We start from the raw sequence: 24,813 nt of genomic DNA on the forward strand, positions 1-24,813 counted from the left end.
GCACAGTTTACTAAGTTCTCTTGTTAAGGCTGTGACTTAATGGTGAAAAAAAAAAGACTTAATTAGAAATTATGTTTTCTGGGGCACCTGTGTGGCTCAGTGGGTTAAATGTCAGCCTTCCACCCAGGTCATGATCTCAGAGTCCTGGGATCAAGTCCCACCTTGGGCTCCCTGCTCAGTGGGGAGCCTGTTTCTCCCTCTGCCGCTCCCCCTGCTTGTGCGCTCTTTCTCTCTGTCAAATACATAAACAAGATCTTTAAAAAAGAAAAAGAAATTATGTTTTCCTCTCTTGAGATGTCCAGGGGACCTAGGGAAATATCTCAAAGCAAAGCTACATAACACAAAAAGTTTCACCTCGAAAGTAGCCCAGTCTCAGCTGATAGGCTCCAAGAGACAAACAAATAAGCTTGTATCCTTCTTTCAAAGCTCCGCCTTCATTCAAAAGATGCCTCACAAATTCTTTCCTTGAAATCTTACTGGTCCATCCTGCTCACTGACACTTTGACTTCACTGGACGTGTTGACCTTTTCTTGTCCATGTTTCCTGGGCTGTAGGACACAGGGCTCAAGTTTTGCTGTGGGTAAAGGTGAACCAAACAGCAGAGCAAAGAGTGATGACACATTCAAGAAGTATCTCAGAGCTGCTGTGGTAGAGTGGCTTTTATTTAAAATCAGATTGTAATAGGCTTCCTTCATGATTTTGGGAAAAATCCCCTACACTTGGCTATCTTCCGTATTACCTTCTGTCTGTCCTTGAGTCTGCTCAGATGACCTGGGACACCTGTGCAGCTTCTGTGACCACTCTCCCTCACTCCCTCTCCTACGCAGTGCCCACCGTGAGGCCCTGCTTGAGCTAGGGGTCCCATAAGGTCTAACTGTGACAGTTGTATCTTTTTTTTAAAAAAAAGATTTTATTTATTTATTCATGAGGGACCAGAGAGAGGCAGAGATATAGACAGAGGGAGAAGCAGGCTCCCTATGGGGAATCTGATGCAGGACTTGATCCCAGGACCCCTGGATCACGACCTGAGCCAAAGGCAGATGCTCAACCGCTTAGCCACCCAGGTGTCCCATGACAGTCCTATCTTAAAGACATGTGTTATTCTGTGCTCCAGGTATTTGCTTCACTTTTTTCCCCTTAGTATTAATAAGAGTAAAATAATTTCTCTAAGTAGGTAGATCTGGCTTGGGACGTGAGATTTGGAAAACTGTTGGCAATTTTGGTTACTCTGATCTCACTTGAAACATAATGAGAAAACTCGTACCTTCAGGATTTCTATTGTAAATGCTGTGGTAAAGCTGCCAAGATCCATTTGCAAATGAATTCACACCATCTTCCACATCCAAATGTATTTTAATAAAGTATATTTGCTTAAAAGAGACCGCACGCCTGTGACCCAACATCTCCTATCCACATACGTAGAATTCACCCAGAGATATCCATTAAAGATAGAGCGGGGAAACCAAGAGAAGGTCACATGCCTCATGCCAAGAGAGAGACCCATCTACTCACTGGACCTTTCTGATTTGCATTTATCATTGTTTTCCAGTAGGTCAGACTGTCTAGAAGGTGAAGTGAAGTGTGTTACACTTGCCTCAGAAGGAGCTCTGGATGGTCACAGAGCAGAGGCTGAGCTATTCTGACAAATGTGCGGTGGTCTCAGGGATTCCTCTTCTGCAAATGTTTCTTTGGAGCCTGCTGCACCCCAACACATTCAGTTCTCCCAGGACATTACTAGGTACCCCTGAGACAGTCCAGGTCCAGGAGCTTCTCTGGTGCATCTCTGCCATGGCTTACAGCTCAGCTCCCTCCCAGGTCCATGGGGGGCTGTGGAGAATGGCTTTGCTCAAGACCCCACCTTGGATCCCTTGATTTATCTTCTGAGGGTTCGGTTTTCATGCTGGGCTCTCTGCAACAAGCTGGGAAGTCCTTTTGCTGCAAGAAACCCCAACTTCAACAAGAATGACATTAGGGTGTGCCTGGACTGAAGACTGTTGTAAAGAGTTAGCTTTTTAAGTAAATAGCGTAAAACCTTTCTTAACACCACATTAGCGTGAGACGGGGTCCTCTTCGATGTGTGTGGCCAAACCACACTCAGGGACTTTTTCCTCCCAGCTCCGAAACCCAGCATGTGGAAGTGATTGTCTGGAGAAGGAGGCCGCTGCACACACAGGGTGACGATTGTGTAGCAACACCCAAAACCGGTTCTGGAAGCCATAGAACAATGTGAGTTCTGTTGTCCAGGAATGTGTTTCTCAGCCCAGGGGTATCTTGACTACCCCAAGAGACTGGAGGTGGAAGGGCTCCCGGCCAGACTGCAGGGCTACCTCTACTGTCCTGTGCAGACAAGCTACACTCCTCCCTCCTGGTACTTTACCTGAAAGTGCAGCATCCATTCATGGGCTCTGTCTCCCCAGACCCTGGTGGCATGAGGGGTAAATTCTGAATAATCGACATCCTGGCCTTAGAAACTAGGTTGGAACTGGAAACCACAACACAACAGAAAAACACCATTGGATGGTGGTGCGGTGGTGGCGAAACCCTGCAATTTTCACTGAGAATGTGCAGTGTTCCATTCTAGCCTGAGACGCGAACTAGATGGAGATCCCCCTACATCAAAAGCACTTCAAAGTTTCCAAGTCCCAGTCGCTAGAAATTGGGTAAAGATGGCCAACCAGACTGTGGGTTAAACAACAAAGTCACCAATCCACCCCCGTGTTCATTTTTTCTTCGTGTTTAGAACGTTTGGGGGACTGGGAAGATGTGGCTGAGCTCCTGTTATCCACTTGTTCATGTATTTATGGTTCTCTTTCTCCAAATCATCCCTCTGACGGCAACTGTGCTAGATCTGAGGGGGAGGATGGGGGGGCAGGGAGGGGGCTTGCAGGGGTGGGGGAAGGCTGCTCCTAAGATCCCTCTGGAGAGCTGAATTTGCAGATGGGATCTATTGGTTGCATTTCTAAGCTTGAGAGGTGATTTTCCTTTTACCTTGAAGGTAAAATTTACCTAATAATCCACAGAGTGATTTTCTTATCTGCAATTTAGATTCCTGAGGCTATCTGGGGACATTTGCAGAGGCCGCTGTGTTGCTTGGAAGCAGGTGTCTTAGGGCTACACGTCTGAATATTCCTCCCCCCTCCCTTGTTTTTACAGACCATCTTTCCCAATTCCAGTTTTAAAACATGGGGTGGGGGGACCCCAGCATCAATCAGAGGCTGGCGTTTGCTAAAAGGGACCCTCTCATTTAGCCACTGATTTTATTTTATTTTATTTTATTTTATTTTTTTTATTTTTTATTTTTTATTTTTTTTAGCCACTGATTTTAGTGTGGGACTTAAAGAGGGAAGGTCTTTGCAAGTATTTTAAGTTGATGAATAAAAACAGACGCACCAGAGGGAGATTTGCCAACCATATAAATACATAGGCATTAAGCTCCCTGTACATAAACCAAATATAAATGGAAAGACAATGAGTAAACGGCACATGTGAACGGACAAAACCCCAGTGGATAAGTCATAAAGATCTGACAGCAAGGCCCATATGTCTTTAAAATTCTCAGCTTTTCTACTCAAGTAATGTGTTATTTGTCCCACGTTTACAGTTCATTCATTCCTCTCAACGTCCTCCTTGGCATCGTTCAGTTTGTCTGCTGTCTACACGTTTGGGCTTTTGGCAAATCCAGACGCTCTCAACAAGTGCAGCTTTTGAGTGTTATTCAGACCCTCGATGGACCTCAGATAGTATAAAACAAGGATTTGTAGCTCTTTAGGGATGTAGCTCTGTTTGAAGCAAAATATCTTCTCACTTCTTTCCAGTGCTTACATGTGGGGGAGCTAATGCCGGAGCCGGGAGAGGAGGAGGTACCAGCGCAGAGGTTTGGGGGAAAGTGAGCTAACTTGGTGAAGCTGATGAATGGTCTCGGAGCACCTACTTGAGCACATCCTCAGCTGTGTTTTCCCGATGTCATGGACTCTCAGATAAACACAAGTTCGGAATGTTATGAACCACTTTTTTCTCAGCATCAAATGAAGCGACAGATAAAAGTATGATAAAACTGCAAACCACGGTGCAGGATAATCGTTTTTGGAGCAAAGAGAGGCCATCTGTACAAACTGACTAGGGAAGCCACCGTTTCAGGTTGATGGCAAATTAGAAAGCGCTTAGGTTCTTAGATGTGTTTCCCTATCACTGAGCAAATCATGATTCTTCCCTTAATGGTCTAGTCCCTACGTGCTCACATTTATTCAGCTTTCATCAACATAGATGACACTGTCATTCAGCCCTGTGATCTCTGGCGCAAGACGGGTCCCCATCCTGTCTTGGAAGCTGATGTTATTTTGAATAGCGCTCACGCCTTGAGCTCTTCCACCAGTTCCTTTGACTTCTTTGGTGTGCAAGGACCTCAGCACGACAAGTGTGTTTTTGGTTTGCAGGGAAGGGCTGGGAGCCCAGCAGGGGGCTGAGATCAGAGAGGCCAGTAGCAGCTCCCAGTGCAGCTGGCCATCCGGTGGCCTTGCTGTGAGGGATTGCCAGACCGGCCTTCTAAAGCAGTCACTGTTTACAAGAAGAAGGTGGAATCTTCTGGGATAGCCCGGACAAGTGGCGGCACAATATCTTACAAAAGGGTCAGGAGGCCGGGCACTTTACCTTGCTTGGAATTACTGAAGAGGCTCAGCAGTTTTGCATAGCAACAGAAGGCTTGTTGACAGGACTTAAAGGCTTCTGGAAAAGGGAACTATTATCTGGGACCGCCACACACACACAGTCATTAACCCCCTGCGGGCAAGTGTGAAATCAGGCTGTATTGGGGGCTGGGTTCACTTGTGTGGCCCTACTGAGGCCACATTCCCCTTCCCCGCTGGCCGGTAAAGAACCAGTCTCTTCCCTCCGTCCAGATAATTAGCCAGTCTGGGGGCCCTGTGTTGCCACACCACCACCCATCCAGTTGAGGTTCTGGCATTTTCTACCCCACTACCCTGTGGGCCCCTGTGCACAGAGTGGCACAGTTAGCTGCGGTGAGAACCAGGGTCACTCCATCTTGCTTGGAGGTGAGCTGTTCTGCCCTGACCTTGAGGTTCAGGAGGAAGGGCCCACCCCTCTCAACCTCTCAGAAAGTCCCATTTCTCCTCTGCCAGAGGGGAGTCTCCCATTCTGGAGGGTCAGTGTTTACTCTCAGGAATCGATAGAAAAATTGATGTCAGAGGAACAACCAAAAAGCTCTACTGTGTGTTTGGCAGATCTCGTGCCTTGGGTTAGCTGGGTAAATACCAAGTATTAAAGAAAGGCAACAAAACAAAATGTAGATTTAGGTGCTAGTTCTGTGTTTGTTTGTTTGTTTTTTAAATTTTAGAGCAAGATCAAACAATGAGCCCGTTTATCATTTCTGAGCCCCACTTCCTCTCCCTGCAAAGTGGAATGGATGATGCCTCCCTGATGGGAAAAACTGGAAACAAGCAAGGTGTTACAAATAGGGAAGGAATTACATAAATTGTGGTACATCCCCGGGATGGTGTACTGGGCAGACTTTGAAAATAAAGACGTATATGCCGCATGGAAGGTTGTCTGAAAATATTAAGTGGATAAGAGTAAGATGCAGAACAAAGGGTATATTCGGGTTTTTTCATGTGTGCGTGTGGGTGAAAATGTTGAAGAATGTTGCATGGGGAGATGTGGATCCTATGAATGCGCATCCACAGGAGGGGGAATGGGAATCATGAGAGTTTGTGAAGTTGGCTTGTGAGAGAGGGATGGAGAGTTAGGGGCCAGGAGGAAGGTTTACACATTTTATTTATATATATTTTTTGTCTGTTTAAGTTTTCTGTACATGTGCACATATCCCTCTTGTTTTCAAAATGGCAACAGTGTTTATTTACATAGTAAGATTATGGATCTTCCTTTTCTTGTTCTTTTGGATTAAAAAATGAAAGGGGCACCTGGATGGCTCAGTGGTTGAGAGTCTGCCTTCCGCCCGGGATGTGATCCCGGAATCGAGTCCCACATCGGGCTCCTTGCAGGGAACCTGCCTCTTCCTCTGCCTGTGTCTCTGCCTCCCTCTCTGGGTCTCTCATGAGTAAATAAGTGTAAAAAAAAAAAAACTTTGATATCCATGTGGGAATTAAATTAATATGTGTCAAGTGCCCAGAGCACAGAAGAGGCTTGGTTCGTGTCAGTGCAAATAACATGGAGGGAAGACCGGAGGGTTCTTTCTACTGACTGTTTCTTTTTTTAGGTAGTAGTGATGACTATTGATTGGATACCATTTATTTATTTTATTGCCACTTTTTAGGGAGTGTTTACCATCTATTTCTCTTTTTCTCTTCTGGTTCACAGATGGTACCGTCCTGGCTGTGGTGGAAGATGGCTGGGTTGGAGAGTAAGACCAGGTGTGCCAACAGATGCTGTGGTTTGGGACTTGGGGTCGCTTACTCTTTCTGAGCCTTCACTTCCTCACCTGTCGGCCGGGAACCCAGATGATGTCCCAGGTCCTGCTAGGCTTGACATATAGGCATCCGTTTGCTGGTGAGGTAGAGGGTGCTGGAAGGTGAGAGTGTAAAGTGCTCTCTGTCAGAGAGTTCAAAGACGAGGCAGAGGAGGAATGTCATGAAGAGAAGTTGGAGGTTAGAAAACAGTTTCCTGAAACAAACCCAATCTGTTACAACCCACCCAGCCACTAGCTCGCTCACTCTGCTTCCCCGGCAGGGGTTTTACACTATTTCTGCCATGGGATACAAGGCAGAGCTCTTCTCTATTCTAAGAGAAGTTTTATATTTCTTTGGTTTGGATTTTGTTGGCAGTTTCTTCTTTCTGATGATTTGTTTTAAATCTAAAAGGGAAGGCAAATGCTTTGGGCTGCATATATACTGGTTACATTTCTCGTTTGTTGGATTGTATAATGTCAAGTCTCTCACCCTGAGCAGTTCCTAGTAGGAAAGCGATCTGTACAACGGAGGCCTCCGCTACCATGTATGGGTGGGTGTGTAAATGTAATGCACTTAAAATACACTAAACGCAGGGTACAGAGTACTGTGGATAGGCCACCCAGAGCTGGGTACAGGACCACGGGCCTGCCCCCCTACCCAAGGGAATGGCCAGGTCTCATTTTTCTCAGTAGCAGCCCCTTGATTAAAGCTGGCAGGCTTTTACAAGCTCCTCATGCCATGTAGGGATGACATCCTTCCTCCCAGTCTCGGCATTATTCTGGCAGCCAGGTGAGCTTGTGTGCATGGGAAGGACTGGGAAGGACTTTGTTCCCCTGTCTGAGCCTGGCTACCCGCCGCCCCCCCCCCCCCCCCCCCCCCGCCCCAAGCCCAGCAGGGATGTGTAACAGCGAGCAGTAAGCCTGGGGGACTTGTGAGCTGTTGCCATGGTCACTCCCCAGCGCATCCAAGGACAAGTCCCCACATCCGCTGCGAGACTTCATTAGAGACCGAGCACCACGTGACAAGCCTCAAATCACTTTGTAAGGACTGTGGCCCGGCCTTGTCCCATCCTGTCGTTTGGCCCCATGAGCAGAGCGGAGCTGACCTGTGGCCAACAGACCAACGTATTCTTCACACTGAAATAAATGCACTGACACCCCAAACGCCACCGAAGGCATCAACAGGCAAAAATACGACAACGTGAAGGGAGAACAATGATGATATTGTTTCAGAGCAAAAACAATAATTTGAACAAACCACTGATGTGATTTTACATACTTGTACTCATATTGCGTCCAGGAGTTTTGCGTTGTTTTTTGTTTTTTCCCACATAATACGGCTTTGTGAACATTTTTTCCATGTTATTTTGTGGCCTTTGTAATTAGCTCCATTGCCATGTAAAGGAAAATAAACACGGTTGTCTTTAGGCCCCTCGGGGACTCGCATCCACGACAGATGACAGGACAGTAACTGGATCACATAAACTGTCTCTAATTTTGATTACAGATCGTAATTTGGTTACGGGGGTTTGCCACTGCTCATGAGAAGGGCCCAGACTTTGTTTCCTTTCCCTCGAAGCACACGCATGGACTTCTTTGCTTCTCTCTCCGCAATGTACTCTTGGGCCAGCGCTTATCTTCTCAGTTCAGCCAAGGACTTACCCTTCATCAGGAGGAAGTAACAGGCGGCCTCCTACCCCACGAGGCAGGTGACCAGGGGTGCGGGGGGGGGGGGGGGGGCGGGGGGAGGCTCAGCTAGGATCTCCCCAGCCCAAAGTCACTTAGAGAAGTCCCCTAAGACTCACCGGAGCCTACTTACTTGTCATTCATTCAAAGGGCTGTGATCAATGATGCAGGAGTCAGGAAATGTACCCCGCACTCCGGCAGATGAGCCCCGTGCCTCCTGAACTGGTCAAAGGACACTGACCTTGATTCTCATTCCGGGAGGGGTCGGGAGGGGGAGGTGTCCACGAGTGTGGCCCAGATGCAGGAAGCCCCCGGGGCGGGAGCTGTGGGGTCCGGGCGGCAGGGAGGGTGGCACCTGCGGGCAGCCGAGGGCCCCCCCCGCCCGCACGTCCCCTGCGGCCCCCCCACCCCCACCCCGCGCTGCCTGCTGCAGGGCCCGACCTCGCGGCTGCACCTGCTCCCGCGCACTGCGGGAGCCCACCTGCCCCCGGCCCAGGCGACCTCGGCGCGGCTCAGAGCACACTGCCAACCGCGGGGGGAGGCCGGCCCAGGACTCCAGGCAGTCCAGGCAGAGCAAAGCAAAAAAAAAAAAAAAAAAAAAAAAAAAAAAAAGCAATCAAAACCCCCACGACCCTGTGAGACCGACCACACCTCCTAAAGGGGACAACCGCGTCGCTAGTAAACCTTGTCAGCGGAGGGAAGCAGGGATTGCTACAACAGGGACAAGGCTTTCAAGTTCAAGGCCCCGAGTCACATCCGAATGGAACAAATGGCCGTGGCAGCAGCAGTTCTAATTAAGAGGTCACAATTTTATTTGAGTCCGCTGGGTGAAGAGCCGGGCTTTCTGGATTTCTCCTGGTTTGATTGTTTTCAGCTTATAATACAAATTCTTTTTTTTTTTTCTCCTGCAATTATGTGAAATTACAGTGGGCAAGGAACCGTTTTGCATACGGATGCCCTCTGATGTGTCTTTCAAGCAGCCCGCGAGGGTCATTTGCAGTGCAGCCAGGGCGGGAGGGTGGTCCAGACTCGGTTTAAAGAGTATAATCTGACTGCGTCCTGTAAGGACTTTGATCGCTTCTCCCAATAATCATGCTTGTCAGAAAAAGGGGTGGGAGTGGGGTCAGAATCACTCACCGCCAGTCACAACTTCTGCCGAAAGAGCCGATGTTATGATCTGCTAATTATGTTGCCGCAATTAAGAAGTTGGGGCTGATGGCTCAGAGCTTCCAATCCATAAAGATCGGCAGCTAGTTTAGCTGAAATGCTACATCCTGTGACCTGTTTTTAATTGACTTCCCTCCTCCCAAGTCTTCAAAGCAGGGCCCTGCCAAAGCCACCAAGCTCTGACTTTGAAGCTCCCTTGAAAAAGAGAGAGAGAAAAAAATAAAGGCCAAAAGTCAAGGGCTTTCAACCACATATGTTTTAGGCCAAATTTACAAATGTCTTTTTTTTTTTTTTTTTTTTTTACACAAATGTCTTTTTTTTTTTTTTTAAGTTTCTCAGAAGGGTACTTTTAGTGAGTTCTTTGATCTGGAAAAACAAAACAAAACAAAAAAGAAACCGAGACATGCCATATTGATCACGTTTAAAAAAATCATATTTAACAATTGGTGTAAAAAAAAAACAATTGGTGTAGTTACAAGTGTCTGCTTTTCTAATATTTTTCTGATGATTGAAGTTTAACATTTCTGGTACGTATGGAATAGCAGATCAGCTCCCTTTTTTTCCTTTGAAATACCTCTTCTGTAGTGTAAGTAGCACATAATGGCTGAGGGCTGGTTCTCTTGGGCAACCTTTGCTGAACCCCGTGGACGGCCACCCGTGACTCACGGTTCTGTGAGGTGCCGTCCATGAGTTCATGGTCTGTGCTCAGGGAACACATCATTGTCTATAACCACCTTTAGTTATATTACTTATGTTACAGAAATAAAATCCTGGTAATTTGATGTTAATCGATTATTTGCCAAGATCAGACACCTCTGAAGAAGATTTGCAAATGTCTGGAAGAAAACAAGGTATCCCAGCCCATTTTATATGAATCTTTTGGTAACAGATTCAGGTAAGTGTTTAGAACATTAAAAAAAAGGAGGTGGTGGGGGGAAGCTCCTTGAAAGTGCCAGCAGTACTTGCAAAGACTGTTTCTTTGGGCCTAGAATACACTACAGCCCATTTAGTTTGGTTCCTGTTCACGGATGTCCAAGTCAAAGCTAGCTCCGTTTTTTTTGTATTGGCATCCCCTTGTCATTTTGGCAGTATCAAATGCCTTGGGTTCTTTATAGGACAGCAGTTTGTATTTGTATAATGCTTTTCCACTTAGAACTCCCCAACCCCATCCCTGCCCAGTATAAAATCATTCAACCCCACCCCAATCCTATAAGGCAAGTACTATTGTTACCTCTATTTTAGAGATGTAGAGACCTAGGTTCACAGAGATTTACTAAGTTTTAGTAAGTGAACCAAGACCAGGTCTTCTGATCCCTGGTCTTTGTACCCACTGTGTGCATCTCTTCTCTCAATGCATCAAGGCTTAATGTCCTAAAGGGTTTTGGGGTGGGGGGGAGCAGTGTTTAACCCATGACTCTGTGTCAATACTCTAGTCAGAATCCTACATGCTCTTTATTTTGGGAAACTTGCAAGACCCTTATCACCTAAAAGGACCTGTTGGCATTCAAAATCATTCATTCATCACTTTTTTGAAGCACTGTTGTTTACCAGACTCGATTTTAGCCATGAGGATACCTCAAGCAAACACAACCAATCTGTCTGTCCTTCTTGGGTAGGAGGGGAAATAGAAAATAGGTGTGTAACAAAAATACTTCCTGGGATGCCTGAATGGCTCAGCGGTTAAGCATCTGCCTTCAGCTTAGGTTGTGATCCCGGGGTCCTGGGATTGTGTCCCACATCGGGCTCCCCATGAGAAGCCTGCTTCTCCCTCTGCCTGTATCTCTGCCTCATTCACGTCTCATGAATAAATGTCTCTGAATAAATGTCTGCCTCATTCATGTCTCATGAATTTATTCATGTCTCATGAATAAATAAATAAATCTTTAAAGGAAAAAATACTTTCTGATAGCTATCAGCATTTTGGAGAAAGTGGAGGAAGGGAATATGTTGAAGACTGACTGGGGGTGGTGATTGGAGGTGGTGTCTTGGAGGTGGGAGGTAGTATTGTAGTAGGGTGTTCCTTGTCTTGGTGATTGGAGGTGGGAGGTAGTATTGTAGTAGGGTGTTCCTTGTCAGCCTGCTCCCAAACACTCAAATGAATGTGTTTTATAAATTATTTGCTGGTCAGCATGTGGATTCAGCCTATGTATTGCATGAGATCTTCCAGAGAGAATGGTTTTCATTTTACAGATAAAAACTAAGAGAGAGGGGTACCTGGGTGGCTCAGTCAGTTAAGCATCCGCCTTCCGCTCAGGATCTCAGAGTCCTGGGATGGAGTCCCGCAGGGGGCTCAGCTGGGATCCTGCTTCTCTCTCTTCCTCTCCCTCTGTGCTCTCTCCCTCTCTCTCTCAAATAAATAAATAAAATCTTTTAAAACAAAACAAAACAAAGAGAGAAAGAAGTCAAGGCACTTGGTCAGGGTCATGCAGATGATTCCTGTGCGATTAGAGCCACATTCTAGGTTTCCTGACAACCACAATAGAGATCCTTCCATCACACCGGACAGCATTTATCCACAAGTGCCTGTGGGTCCTTCCTCACTTAGGCCAAAGGCCGGGGAGAGCTAAGCAGAGAGACAAGCATTGTTATCCCTCGTATGCTCAGGGTCACGTTCCCTGACAGCACGCTCACCCTGAGCATGCTAGCGTGGATGTAACCTAATTGTAAGCTTCCAGACTATTGGTTAGAAGAGAAGGAAGCAACCGGATTTTAGGCACAGCTACAAAGACTTCACTTGTGTGTGGCCATCAGGTGTGGATTTTCCAGGCCTCTGAGGACCTCTGCGCTGTGGCCATTCTTTGTGGACAACTGCAGACAAAGGGCTTGGCAAGGCCAGTGGTTCTCAGGCTGTGTATGCCATGGAAAGCCAGCCAGGTCAGCTGAGACCGAAACAGTCAGTGGGTCGGATGCCAGGATTTCACCTCTCTGTGTCTGTGGTGGAGACCTGGAAACAAACTGGCCTCAAACAAAGCCTCTCGGCCACATGTGCTAGACCCAGGCCACCCTCACAGCCTGCTGTTTCAGGCTGTTTCGTCATCTTTGGCTCTAATGTTGGAAAAGTGCTTTCATGTAATTGAAACAGTGAGACATTTTATTTTCTCACGATAGAAAGAATGCGTGTTCCCTGCAGGCAATTGAGGAATGATCGAGGACCACAAGACATTTACATCACTTGGGGCTTCTGGGAGGCTCAGGGGCTCAGTCCATTAAAAGTCTGCCTTCGGCTCAGGTCATGATCCTGGGGTCCTGGGATGGAGTCCCACGTCGGGCTTCCTGCCCAGCAAGGAGTCTGCTTCTGTCTCCCTCTCCCTTTGCTCCTTCCTACCACTGGTTCTCTCTCTCAAATCAATAAGTAAAATCTTAAAAAAAAAAAAAAAAGAAAATTTACATCCTTTGTCCTCACCCGATCACCTGACAGCCCTCGTTCATAAATGCAAAGTAAAGTCCTAGTCTGTCTTTCTAGAACTTAAAATACGCTTCTAAAAATAATTTTAAAAATGGGCTCATCCTGTAAATTGCTTTGCAACTGGCTAATTTTTTATTTTTCTTAATGCTATCAGAATACATCTGAATTTTTATTGCCTGCCTGCTACAGCTCAGCTACAAAAGTTCTGTGAAATAGCTGCTACAATTCCTATTTTATAGCCAAAGAAATGAGGGTTCTGAGATTATTCTTCCTCTCCATTCTCTCATGAGATAACCTCATTCCTGGCTAGGTCTCATGGTTCATTTGTTAGCTCTAGTTCCAAATCTTCTTGTCAGCCCTGACCTTTCCTCTTGGCCTTAGATTTTTATATCCAGTTGCCTTCTTGACATCTCAATTGGATCTCAGAGGTGCTTAGGACTCAACCCTTCCAAAATTGTGCACAGGTAGTCAGCATGGTGATGTATGAGGGCCTGCACCTCTGTCATCTCCAACCTTGGTCTGGGATCCCGACTTAGCCCATCACCAGCAGGGCACCCTTGACTTTCTTGAACTTATTTGCTCCACAGCAGCTGGAGGATCTTTTCAGAATGCAAATCCAATTATGCCATCACCAGCTTCTAGCACTTGAATGACTTTGGCCTGCTCTTCAGGTGAAGACCAAGATCCTTCACCCAGCCGCCATGTTCTGCTGGCCTCCCTGTCTGGCCCCAGTTCATGCCTGTTCCTCATGTTCTGCTCTTCCATCACACAGACGTTCCTGTGGTTTGCTTAACTAAGCCTCAGTGGGCATTTTGGACTTGTTCCTTCTGCTGGAATGTCCTTGCTGCCTCACCCCCACCCCCAAATCTTCATTGGCCCCAGAATTCCTACTTTGCCTTTCAATGCCAGCCCCATCACACCATCTTGAGATAAGACTTCCTTGATCCACTGTGACCACATCAGTTTTCTTGTATCGTTCACTGTGTTAGCACAGTGCCCTTCTTCTCTGTAGCTCTTACTGTAGCTGTAAATTCATTTGTAGGATTCTCTGATTAAAGACTGTAATGCTGTTTAGGATGTAAGCTCCATGGGGGAGGGGCCATACCTGTTTGTGTCCACCATTATATCTTTTTTATCCCCTTAATCTTAATTTTTAACAATTTTTTAAGGATTTTGTTTTGTTTGTTTTGTTTTTAAGTAATCTCTCCACCCAACGTGAGGCTCCAACTTACAACCCTCAGATCAAGAGTTGTATGCTCTATTGACTGAGCCAGCCAGGCGCTCCCTACCAATACACCTTTATTGCATAAAGCACTGACTGGCACATTTCGTCATTAACCATGTGTTGAGTGAATGAGCTGTATAACTCATCAAGATTTACTCAGCTAAAGGGGCTAAGCCTGAATGGAATCCACCATTTGTCCTATGATGTGGTGATATCAGGAGGGCATATAGCATTAAACGTATTTATGTGAAATATAGCATGCTATCCTCCAATGTTCAGGACCATTTCCAAGATCTCTGAACCTACCTGTGTCTGCTTCAACCATCCATCCCTACCTACCTGCCTACAGAAAGGGAAGCATTCGCATTGTTCGCCAAAGAGTATTTCACTGTTATAGCATTGTTTCTATTCATACATTTTGAGGTATACACATCCCTTGATTCACAGCTAAGCCTCGGGTTAGACCCTAGGGAGGAAAGCAAAGAAGAAAGCGTGCTTTAGGACAACATATAGAGAGGCATGAGGGCAGAAGCCAAGGGACAGTGGTGGCAAAGTCAGGTTTCACAGGGTTGGGATGGTATGAATGAAGAGGAGAGAGGAACTACAGACTATATGAACTGGAAGAGATCCCAGAAACCCTCTCATTGAGCCTTCTAATTTTGCTGACTTCTTTGTTGTGGTCACGTTCACATGTTTAGCTCTTGGGAGCTCCAGACTAAACCTCATACATCTTCCTCATAGAGAATAGAAGTCCCAAATACTTCTATGTTAGCACATCAACAAGTCCTAACTGAACGTTCACCATAGAGCTCCATATATTTAGTATGGGGAGTGTTGGGAAAAGCTAGTGAATGAATAGCCACAATCAACAATAATAGTCATAATGAGAGCAGTATTTTGTGTTAATATGATGCTTTACCGTTTGCAAATTACCTTTGTGTGCTGCCTATCATGCGAGCCTCACAAAAGCGTTGCAGTAGACTGGGCACGATTCTGCATTGGAGGAAAGATTGCATGACTTGTCCAAAGCCACAGGTCCACGAAATGGCAGAGCTTGGCCCCAAATTCAGATCCCCAGACTCCAAGCTTGGTGACTGTTCCGTTGCTTCTTGGTGCCTCTCGTATGTTAAGTGTAAAAACATACACAGCAGTTCTCCAAAATCTCTGTGACGTCCCCCGCAGAGGTGAAGGCTTGTCTTCCAAGTGTAAGAACACGCGAGGAAAAACACAGAACCTGATCTAAAGCCACCGTAACCTCACTTAGGCTCAGCCTGACTCTCACCATGAGGCAGGATGTCAGGGCTCATGGTGGGGGGGGGCAGCGATGCTATGCCAGGTTCAGCAGGGAGCACTGGATTAGGATTCTCATTGTGAAGATGTACTGAGCCCATCACATGCATTCCTTTCACACTTGAGAGGATTGGAATCTATTTCTATTTGCAAACACATCTACCTTGATACAAAAATCATAAAAAAGCAGAAATGTTATTTCTTTGAAAATAATTCACTGTTATCCTTCCATTTCAATCATTTGGTGAGTTTTGAATGTATTTTTTTCCCCAAAGTCCCTGAAAAGCTGTTCCCCCCTCCCTCTTTTAAGCAGCTTGCCTTTTCTTTCCTTCTCTTGATGTGACGTAAGTACATGTTTTGCTTCTGTCTGCTATTCCAGCTGGTAACCTGCAGGTAGTTGGATGAAAGAGGCTTTCTCTCAACTCAGGCAGTGCCCCACATCCCACCCCAAACACAGATACACACACACACACATACACAAACACTCTGGATTACAATAGTTTGACGTACAGGATGCTCTGCAGAGAGAGGGCAGTTCACTCCTACCCATGGTCCCGTGTGGGCCGGCTCAGGGAAATGAAATTGGCTGCTCTCCGTGCAAATCAGCATCCCGGAAGGGGAAGGTCTGGGTCAAGAGGAAGGAATATTCCATCCTGAGGAAGAAAGATTAGGTTTACTTGGTAGGAGCTCTTGAGGAGAGCTTCCAAATTTACAATGCACTGCAGCTCTTAATTTAGCATGCTCTCAGCCTGAGATTACTAATCTGTATTTAGAAGAAAGGCACATTCATTATTGTTATTAAGCAATCTAATTTTAGAACTATTACTAGAATAAAACTCAGGAATATGATAATATTTAACTAGAAATGTGACTAATAAAGCTCCCCATATTTCCACATTTAGCTACTGAAGACTGTAATTAAACGTAAATAGTGCAACAAGGAAACTTCTTTTGGGTGCCATGGTAAAGAAGGAATTGCTTTTAGCCAGCACTGTTTGGCTGAATGAGCTTCTGAAGTGACAGATTGCTTCTTCAGATTTGGTCACATCATTTAGATGAGAGACTATATGGCGTGTGTGTGTGTGTGTGTGTGTGTGTGTGTTAGGCAGAGACCAGATGTCACTCCTAGTTATCACAGGACATTTGTGACCGCCTCAGTACAGATCAACAGGGAACTACTTTGGATGGTGATGACGGAGGGTTCGGGGCACAGATGACACATGGAGGCTAAGTAGCTCAGCCTTCACTCACATGTGGTGTATCATATACAGTTTGTTACCATTTTATTTATTTTTTATTTTTTTATTTTTATTTATATTTATTTTTTTTAGTTTGTTACCATTTTAAATTTCCCTTCCTCTTTTTTTATACCTCCTCTCTCTCTCTCTCTCTCTTTATTTCTCTCTCTGCCTACTTACTTTTGCCTTCTGGCTAAGACTTCTAAAACAGTGAGAGTTAAGGATGATGATTTTAGTTATGTTTGCCTTCTTGAATTTGATAAGAAAACTTATGGTTTGCATTGAATCAGATGCCACTTGAGTGTTTTATGTTTGTCTTCTCTCTGTCTTAGAAAGTCATGACATTTGCTGCTAGACCCCAAAGAGCCCTCTGGAGTGAGGGGACCTTTAAGATCTTTATGATTTAAGATCCATATGGTTCAGCTTCCAGCCTTACCTTCCTCAGGCCTGCCTAGCTTTGTCTGCATGTCCAGGACCAGTTCCTGACCTGAGTCAGGAGACTTTTGGGAGGCTAGCCTGACATGCTGGGGTGAATATTAAGTTGTCTTTAAATGTCAATACCTCACTGAACTTACGTTCTGGCTCCGACATACAGATTTCTGCCCTATCCCCAAGACTTGGTCTTTACTCTGTACTGAGTTCTAGCTAATAAGTGAATCTTTGAGCTTCTGTCTCTATAAATCGCCTATGACAAGCAGTGGTCAATATAGTGGCTCTGGACCAGAGTGCCTGGGTTCAAATCCTCGTTTTTCTACTTATTGGCTGTTTGAACTTAGGCAAGTTTTTGGTGCATCCTCACTTGTCAAATTAGGATAATGGCAGTACTTGTCTCACAAGGATGTTGTGAGCTTTAAATTAAATAATACATAGGAAGACCAGAGAAACATGCTTGGTGCATAGTATGGTGTTCACTAAGAATATGTAGTTGTCATCGCCAGTGGAAAATGTACCAGTACTATTACCTATTTTGAATTGTAGCTGAGTTCCTTCTGTCAACCCTCTCTCAGGTCTGGTTGTCCACTGTGTGACTTTATCTGGGTGGTTAGGGATCTGCTACCCGCTGTTAGACTCACCTTGGCAGGACACTGCATTACCACGTATTGTCCATTGGAGAAACGAGTATTTAAAACTACCTAAACCATCATACTGCCCGACCTCAGGTCACATAAAACCATGGTACTTAATTGATTTGTTTGGTTACATATCCATTTAACCTAAGATCCAGCATTAACACTGTGCCAGGACATAAAATAAATATGAAATAATGTATGACATGGCCACTGCTCTTGATGCACTTAACACTTGAGTTGAAAAGACAGATATTGTGATTACTAGAGGACAAGTGATGAATGGACAGCCCAGGGGGGAAGTGAGATCTGAGTTGACGCCTGCAATTTTAAAATAGGGTATAATGACTTTTAAATTCTTTTTCTAGAGTCCATGAACAAAAGTATTTGCTCCCCACTTCTTTTAATTAGCTGAGTGCCAACACTTTCTTTTTCTCTTGATCTGAAGAAGGAGGAGGGCATGCCAGTTGGGGTACTAACATTTCAGTAGATTCCAGTTCGGCAATATTATTTACAACTAATGTCATGAACTCAATTGACTCATTCTGCTCTTCCTGTACTATTTTCCAAATTTTCTTTTATCTGTCTGTTACCTGCACTGTTATTTACTTACGAGTGTTAAGTTCCTGTCTTTTTATTTAAATAACTTATTAAAATTTTATCACTACCTTAAATAGAAAAGCAGTATATCTTGACATAACAAAGGAAACACAGAACTCTTTAAATTTTTAAGTTAGCCATGAAGGCTATCTCAAATTGGCTCATGTAGCACCCCTGGGAATCTCTGGCCTTCCCATTCTGATGCCCCTTTGGAAAGGAGCCCTGGACAGTGAGTTCATTGAGGTCTGTTCCAATACTGCTTGACAGTTGCCCTCCGTCCATTCTACTTACCTGTCATCACTCTGGTCCTTACTTTATTTTCTTCATAACATGTATTCTTTACTAAAATTGTATTGTTAATTTGTTTCCTAGCCTATTGTGTGTCTCATGACTTATAAACTGAAAGAGAGCAAGGACTCTGTCTTATTCACTGCTGCTCCCCAGGGCTCCACGTACATTGGCACCGAGTAGCCCGGCTTTCATACCTCTATACTGAGAAACTGCTATGATGTACAAAACTGGGTTTAGGTAACATAACCCTGCTTGCTAGATCAGCACTATATGACCCGATGTTTTTCCTTTTTGTGTCTCTGAAAGGTCCACTATGACTTTGGACTTTGACTACCCATGGGGGCTCACAAGATCCTTTCACTTCTCTGATCCTCTGCAAATCTTCAGAACTTTGGGCTCTACTTTCTTGCATTCATTTCTCTTGCTTTCTTAAAGTGAGCTTCCTGGCACCAATTTCTTTCCTCCCTAGACCTCCCTTAACAGGGCTGGATTCCTCTGTTCAAATAGATCCCTGGCCTGCCCATCATTATGCTTCCATGTGACCAAAAAAAGCCAGACAGCATTTCTCTTACAGCAATTCAATCATCCTGGATGGAGTGCTTTAACATGTTCAAAATCAACTATAGGACAAAGACAAGTGCATTTGTCCATCTTTGCCAAGAGTAGGCTTAGCTGGAGGCTGAGGTATGTCCCTCAGTTTTAGTTCTTGGTATTTGTTGGTATTTTTCATTCTTAAGGCAATAAGTGTATGATCATCCGGAATGTTTTTCCCAGTAGATTTAGATGATATTAAATAGATTTGGATGAATTTTTATCCCTGTCTTTCAAATGTTTTGCTTGATGTTAATATATACCAATCAGAATTGTTTCAAGAGATAAGGTGACTGGTATCTGAGATAGAGAAATGTTGTATTTCCATCTATAGGGTGTCTGGTGGGCTCAGTCAGAAGAGCATGTGGATCATAATCACGGAGTCGTGAGTTTGAGCCCCACATTGGGTTTAGAGATTACTTAAATAAACTTTAAAAACAATTTCAAGGGCACCTGGGTGGCTCACTTGGTTAAGTGTCTGTCTTCAGCTCAGGTCATGATCCTGGGGTCCTGGGATCTGGCTCCTTGGTCAGCCAGGAGTCTGTTTCTGTCTTTCCTCATGCTCCTTCCACTGCTCAACCCTTCATGCTTCTCTCTCTCAAAAAAAAAAAAAAAATCTTAAAAAAATTAAGGTATTTCCATCTAGTTTTTTATTCTTCAACAACGTTTCCCTGCTTTATTAGATAATGGTAAGTCAAGGGGGTGAAAACACACACCTATTTCCTCTGACAAATCCAATGCCCGTTAAGGCTGGTTGATTGGTGAAAACACACACCTATTTCCTCTGACAAACCCAGTGCCCGTTAAGGCTGGTTGATTAAAGGAACCATACTTCTTGGTGATAAATGACTCAAAGTCCACGATATAAGGCTAATGCACTTTCAGTGAAATCCTTCATGTTGTGGAAGGGGAAACAAGGTTACAAATTTGAGAGTGATAAAAATGATTAGTATTGGATACGATGTCTCATCAGTGACACAGGAAGTTAATTAGTTATTTTTAATGTGGTGACTGAGCTGATCCCCATAGGAACAGTGCTTATGATTTCGTAAATGAAAAATATTTTTACAAGGGCTGAGAGACTTCCTGGTTTGGTTAAAGTTAGGAGGAAAACATGCCGAGTGGTTAAACTGATTGTAGACAAAGATGATTCATCTTAAAGTTGCTTTATTTTGATAAAATAAGTCACATGCAGTATTTGAAGGATCTTAGACCTGCATCTGTTGAAAATGGGACCTTTCTAACTCAATACTAATTGTCAATGACATCAAGTCATATTACCTTCTTCAAGCACACAAAGCATTTGCTCTGTGGGAATAAGTTCAAATTGTGATGGTAACAGACCTAAGCTACAAAGATATTCTTTAATGCACCGAGTGCATATTTTATTAGCAAATCCTTGTGCGGTCCTAAGGCATTGATTGTTATAATTTGCTTAAGGGCCTAACTTGTTTTGAGAGAGTCATTCACAAACTGGCAGGATTTGGCTGATTATAGAAAAGAACAGCCCTCACGACAAAAGTGAAAAATGCTAGTGCTACTGAGACAGAGAAGCCCAGGGTCAGAAAAGGGCCAGTGTGATTCCCAAAGGCAAACTGTCCAGATAGAAGCTGAGGAATCACCTAAACAGTGGCGAGACATAAGACAAAGCGATTTGCATAGCGCTTCCTGTACCTGTTTCCTTGATTTTATTTTTATTATTTTTATTTTAAAGATTTTATTTATTTATTCATGACAGACACACACACACACACACACACACAGAGAGAGAGAGAGAGAGAGAGAGAGAGAGAGGCAGAGACACAGTCAGAGGGAGAAGCAGGCTCCATGCAGGGAGCCCGACATGGGACTAGATCCGGGGTCTCCAGGATCACACCCTGGGCCAAAGGCGGCTCCAAACCATTGGGCCACCGGGGCTGCCCTTTATTTTATTTTTTTACACAAGTCAACGGGTTCAAAATGGTTAAGTGATTGGACCAAGATGACTAATGATAATATTCACTTATTGATATCCTATGACATCCGGTGACTCTGCTCCATGCTGCACAAGCATTCTCTGACTTGATGCTTGCAGGAATCTTTCAGAGGTACTTTTATTGTCTGTGGTTTAAAAAGGAAGATATTAATCTGAAAAGGAGCTTCAGGACACTTGTCCATGGTGGCACGGAAGGGCTGGCGCTGGTGGAGTCAGGATGGGAACCTGGGGGCACTGAGCTCAGAGGTGGAGCTGCTGGTCCCACATCACCAAGGGAGGTCTTGAAGCTTAGTGCTCAATACCGAAGCCAGATGTTCCATCTCCACTTGCACCTCCTCATCCCTTCTTCCCTCTAGTAGATAGCATTTCAGCATTCATGGCTTATGGCTTTTTTAAAAGAAATTTTTGTGTGTGTGTGTTTTATAGTAGATATTTATTTTTTAGCACAATTGTAAGCTTATAGAAAAATTGAGCAGAAATGCAGGGAGTTCCCATTTACCTCTCCTCTTCCCACAGTTACTATTAACATCTTATATTAGTGTGGTATACTTTTTTTTGTTTAAATAGGCTCCATGCCCAACAAGGAGCTTGGTCTCACGACCCTGAGAACAAAAGTCACATATGCTACCAAGTGAGCCAGCCAGGTCCCCCAGTGTGGGGTATACTTTGATGAACAAATACTGATACAGTATTAGAGTTCATAGTTTACATTAGGGTTCACCCTTTGTGTTATGAACTCTTTGGGTTTTGGCAAGTGTGTGATGTCATGTGTCCACCATTATAGTATCACAGAGAACAGTTTCTCTTCCCTAAACGTCCCCCTGCATCTCACCTATCCATCGCCTACTCCCCACCTGCCCTGCCATGACCCTGACAGCCACTGATATGTTTACTATCTCTGTAGTTTTGCCATTTGCAGAACATCATATAGTTGGAATTAGATGATACATAGTCTTTTCAGACAGGTTTTTTTTTTTTTTTTTTTTTTACTTAGCAATATGTGTCACTCCATGCTTTTTTCTGGCAAGAAAGCTCATTTTATTTTTAGCAGTGAATAATATTCCTTTGTCTGGATATACTACAATTTATTTATCCATTAATCTACTGAAGGACATCTTGATTGCTTCCAAGTTTGGGCGATTATGAATAATAGTGCTGTAAACACCTGTGTGCAGGTTTTTTTTTTTTAAAGATTTATTAATTTATTCATGAATGACACAGAGAGAGAGAGATCGAGAGAGGCAGAGACACAGGCAGAGGGAGAAGCAGGCTCCCTGCAGGGAGCCTGATGCAGGATCTGATCCCAGATTCCGGGATCACGCCCTGAGCTGAAGGCAGACGCTCAACCACTGAGCCACCCAGGCATCCCTGTGTGCAGGTTTTGTTTGGATACATTTTCAACTCACTTGAGTAAATACCAAGCAGCATGATTTATGGATTCTATGGTAAAAGTATGTTTAGTTTTACAATAAGCTACCTGGTTATCTTCTAAAGTGTCTGTATCATTTGCTTTGCCACCAGCAATGAATGAGAGCGCCTGTTGCTCCACATCCTCACCAGCAAGGAGTGTTGTCAGTGTTTTGGATTTTAACCATTCTAGTGGGTGTGTGGTGGTATCTAGTTTTGTAATTCACAGTTCCCTGATGACATGTAGTGTTGAGAATCTTTTCATATTTTTGTCATCTGTATATTACCTTTGGTGAGGTGTCTAGATCTTTTGTCCATTTTTTAATAGGGTTACTTATTTTCTTATTGTTGAATTTTAAGAATTCTTTGTATATTTTGAATAATAGTCCTATACATATGTGTCCTTTGTAAATATTTTCTTTCATAATTCTTTAAAGATTTTATTTATTTATATTTATTTATATTATTTATATATTTAAGAGAGAACAAGAATGGTGGGAGGGCAGAGGGAGAGGGAGAAGCAGGCTCTCTGCTGAGCAGGGAGCCCTACATGGGGCTTGATCCAAGGACCTTGGAATCATGACCTGAGCTGAAGGCAGACACTTAACTGACTGAGCCATCCAGGCACCCCTTAATTCTATGTATTTTTTTTTAAGATTTATTTATTTACTCATGAGAAACACACAGAGAGAGACACACAGACAGACACACAAGCAGAGAGAGAAGCAGGTTCCCTGTGGAGCCTGATGTGGGACTCGATCCCAGGACCTCGGGATCACAACCTGAGCCAAAGGCAGAAGCTCAACCACTGAACCACCCAGGTATCCCTAATTCTATGTTTTGAAGCAGTTGTTGATTTGGGACACCTGGCTAGCTTGGTCAGTGATGTATTTCTCTCTCTCTCTTTTTTTTTTTTTTTTGAGAGCGAGCAAGAGAGGTGGTGTGTGCAGGGGGAGGGCAGAGGGAGAAGGAGAGAGATTCTTAAGCAGGCTCTACATCTAGCACAGAGCCTGATGTGGGGCTCAATCTTATGACCCTGAGATCATGATGTGAGCTAAAATCAAGAGTTGGCCACCTAACTGACTGAGCCACCCAGGTGCCTCAGTAGACTATCAACTCTTGATCTGTGGTTGTGATTTTGAGCCTCATGTTGGGTATAGAGACTGCTTAAAAAATTAATTTAAAATGAATGAATGAACGGTTGTTGATTCAACTTAACTGTTTGAATCCTGAGAAAGTGGAAGACTAATTCTGGACATGACATCAAATTAAAGCTCCTATTATTAATGCATTGTTTCAAGGAAAATATTTAAGCAGTGTATAGTCATGGTAAAATCATGTTGCTTCTAGCCAGTTGTCTTCTAAAGTCAGTTCCCCTGAAACATTCATCCTGCGAGGATGTCAAAGTGCTCTCGTACACAAGTTTGTGAAGAGTCGGATTCACTACAACTGGACAGATTTCTTAGCTGCAGCCTGCCCGAGAGCCTTTAGGCTGATGTCCATTGTGACAGAGAGAGGGAAATGGTATGTAACCTTTCCCAACACTGTTCAGCCCTGGAACCCTTATGTCTGGAAGTGGTGGGTATATTAGAGTTCTCCAGAACTCTAATACAGGTCCAGGTGGAGATAAATGTATTCAAGCTCCTGGAATTGGCTCACAGTGATGGAAGCTGTCTGCCATATGCAAGCGGAAGACCCAGGAAAGCCAGTGTTGTCATTCAGTCCCAATCCAAAGGCCTGAGAACAGGAGTGCTAGGATCTCAGGGCGAGAGAGTTCTTTCTTTGCTCACCCACGTAGTAGAGCGTGTGTGTCTGAGGGCCAGAAGCAAGTCTCACTCAGTTTGCTTTTCCTGTACCTCGTCCAAGGGTCTCTGCCAGGGAGGAGTTTTTAAGATTCCAACATTGTATATTGGCTCCATATTCTCTGTTTTCTTTTACCCATGTGGCACCGTTAGTCATTTCCACTTGAAAACTAAAAGGGGACCAAGATGATATGAGAAAAAGAGCCTGAGTCAGAGGGACATTTGGACAGGTTTCCCTTTAGCCTCAGCTGAGCACAGAGGCAGATCATGCATGGTCCGTCAGGGTTCCATCGTCACCGTAATGATCCCCATAGCCAGTGGCATAATTGATTGGGCCACTGAGAACATTATTGATCGTGGAAATGACCAGAGTAATTGGAGCAGCCAAATTGGATCTGTCTAGTAAAAGATGTGCCTGTTTGATGAGCGTTCTGGTGATTTGGTGATTTTTCTTTGTCACAGAATTCCAGCATTGGAAAGGGGCTTAGAGATCATCTGGCACCATATTCATATCCTGTAGATGAAGTATAGATTGAAGAGGGTTATATACAGGTCTTGATCCAGGAGACATGGTTAGTGATAGAAACACTAGTCCCATGGCTCCTTATTCCTTATCTTTCCAACAACATTCTAGTGCAAGTGAGTAGTGG

General features: G+C 44.3%; 1 long non-coding RNA gene across 14 annotated transcripts in view; it reads left to right on the plus strand.

Moving 5' to 3' along the window:
• LOC140641187 (uncharacterized) overlaps positions 1 to 7,680 on the plus strand; it is a 91,911-nt gene extending 84,231 nt beyond the window's left edge. For 10 of the 14 annotated variants that reach the window (XR_012037705.1, XR_012037702.1, XR_012037710.1 and 7 more), the window contains 2 exons: positions 6,331 to 6,383; positions 7,307 to 7,680. This is a non-coding gene — a long non-coding RNA (uncharacterized lncRNA). Of the gene's footprint in view, positions 1 to 3,815; positions 5,661 to 6,330; positions 6,384 to 7,306 lie in introns of those variants that run through there. The other 4 variants (XR_012037709.1, XR_012037715.1, XR_012037717.1 and 1 more) reach the window with 3 other exon arrangements.
• The last annotated feature ends 17,133 nt before the right edge of the window (positions 7,681 to 24,813 follow it).

This window comes from Canis lupus, chromosome 10, assembly GCF_048164855.1.
Source record: "Canis lupus baileyi chromosome 10, mCanLup2.hap1, whole genome shotgun sequence".
NCBI lineage: Eukaryota > Metazoa > Chordata > Mammalia > Carnivora > Canidae > Canis > Canis lupus.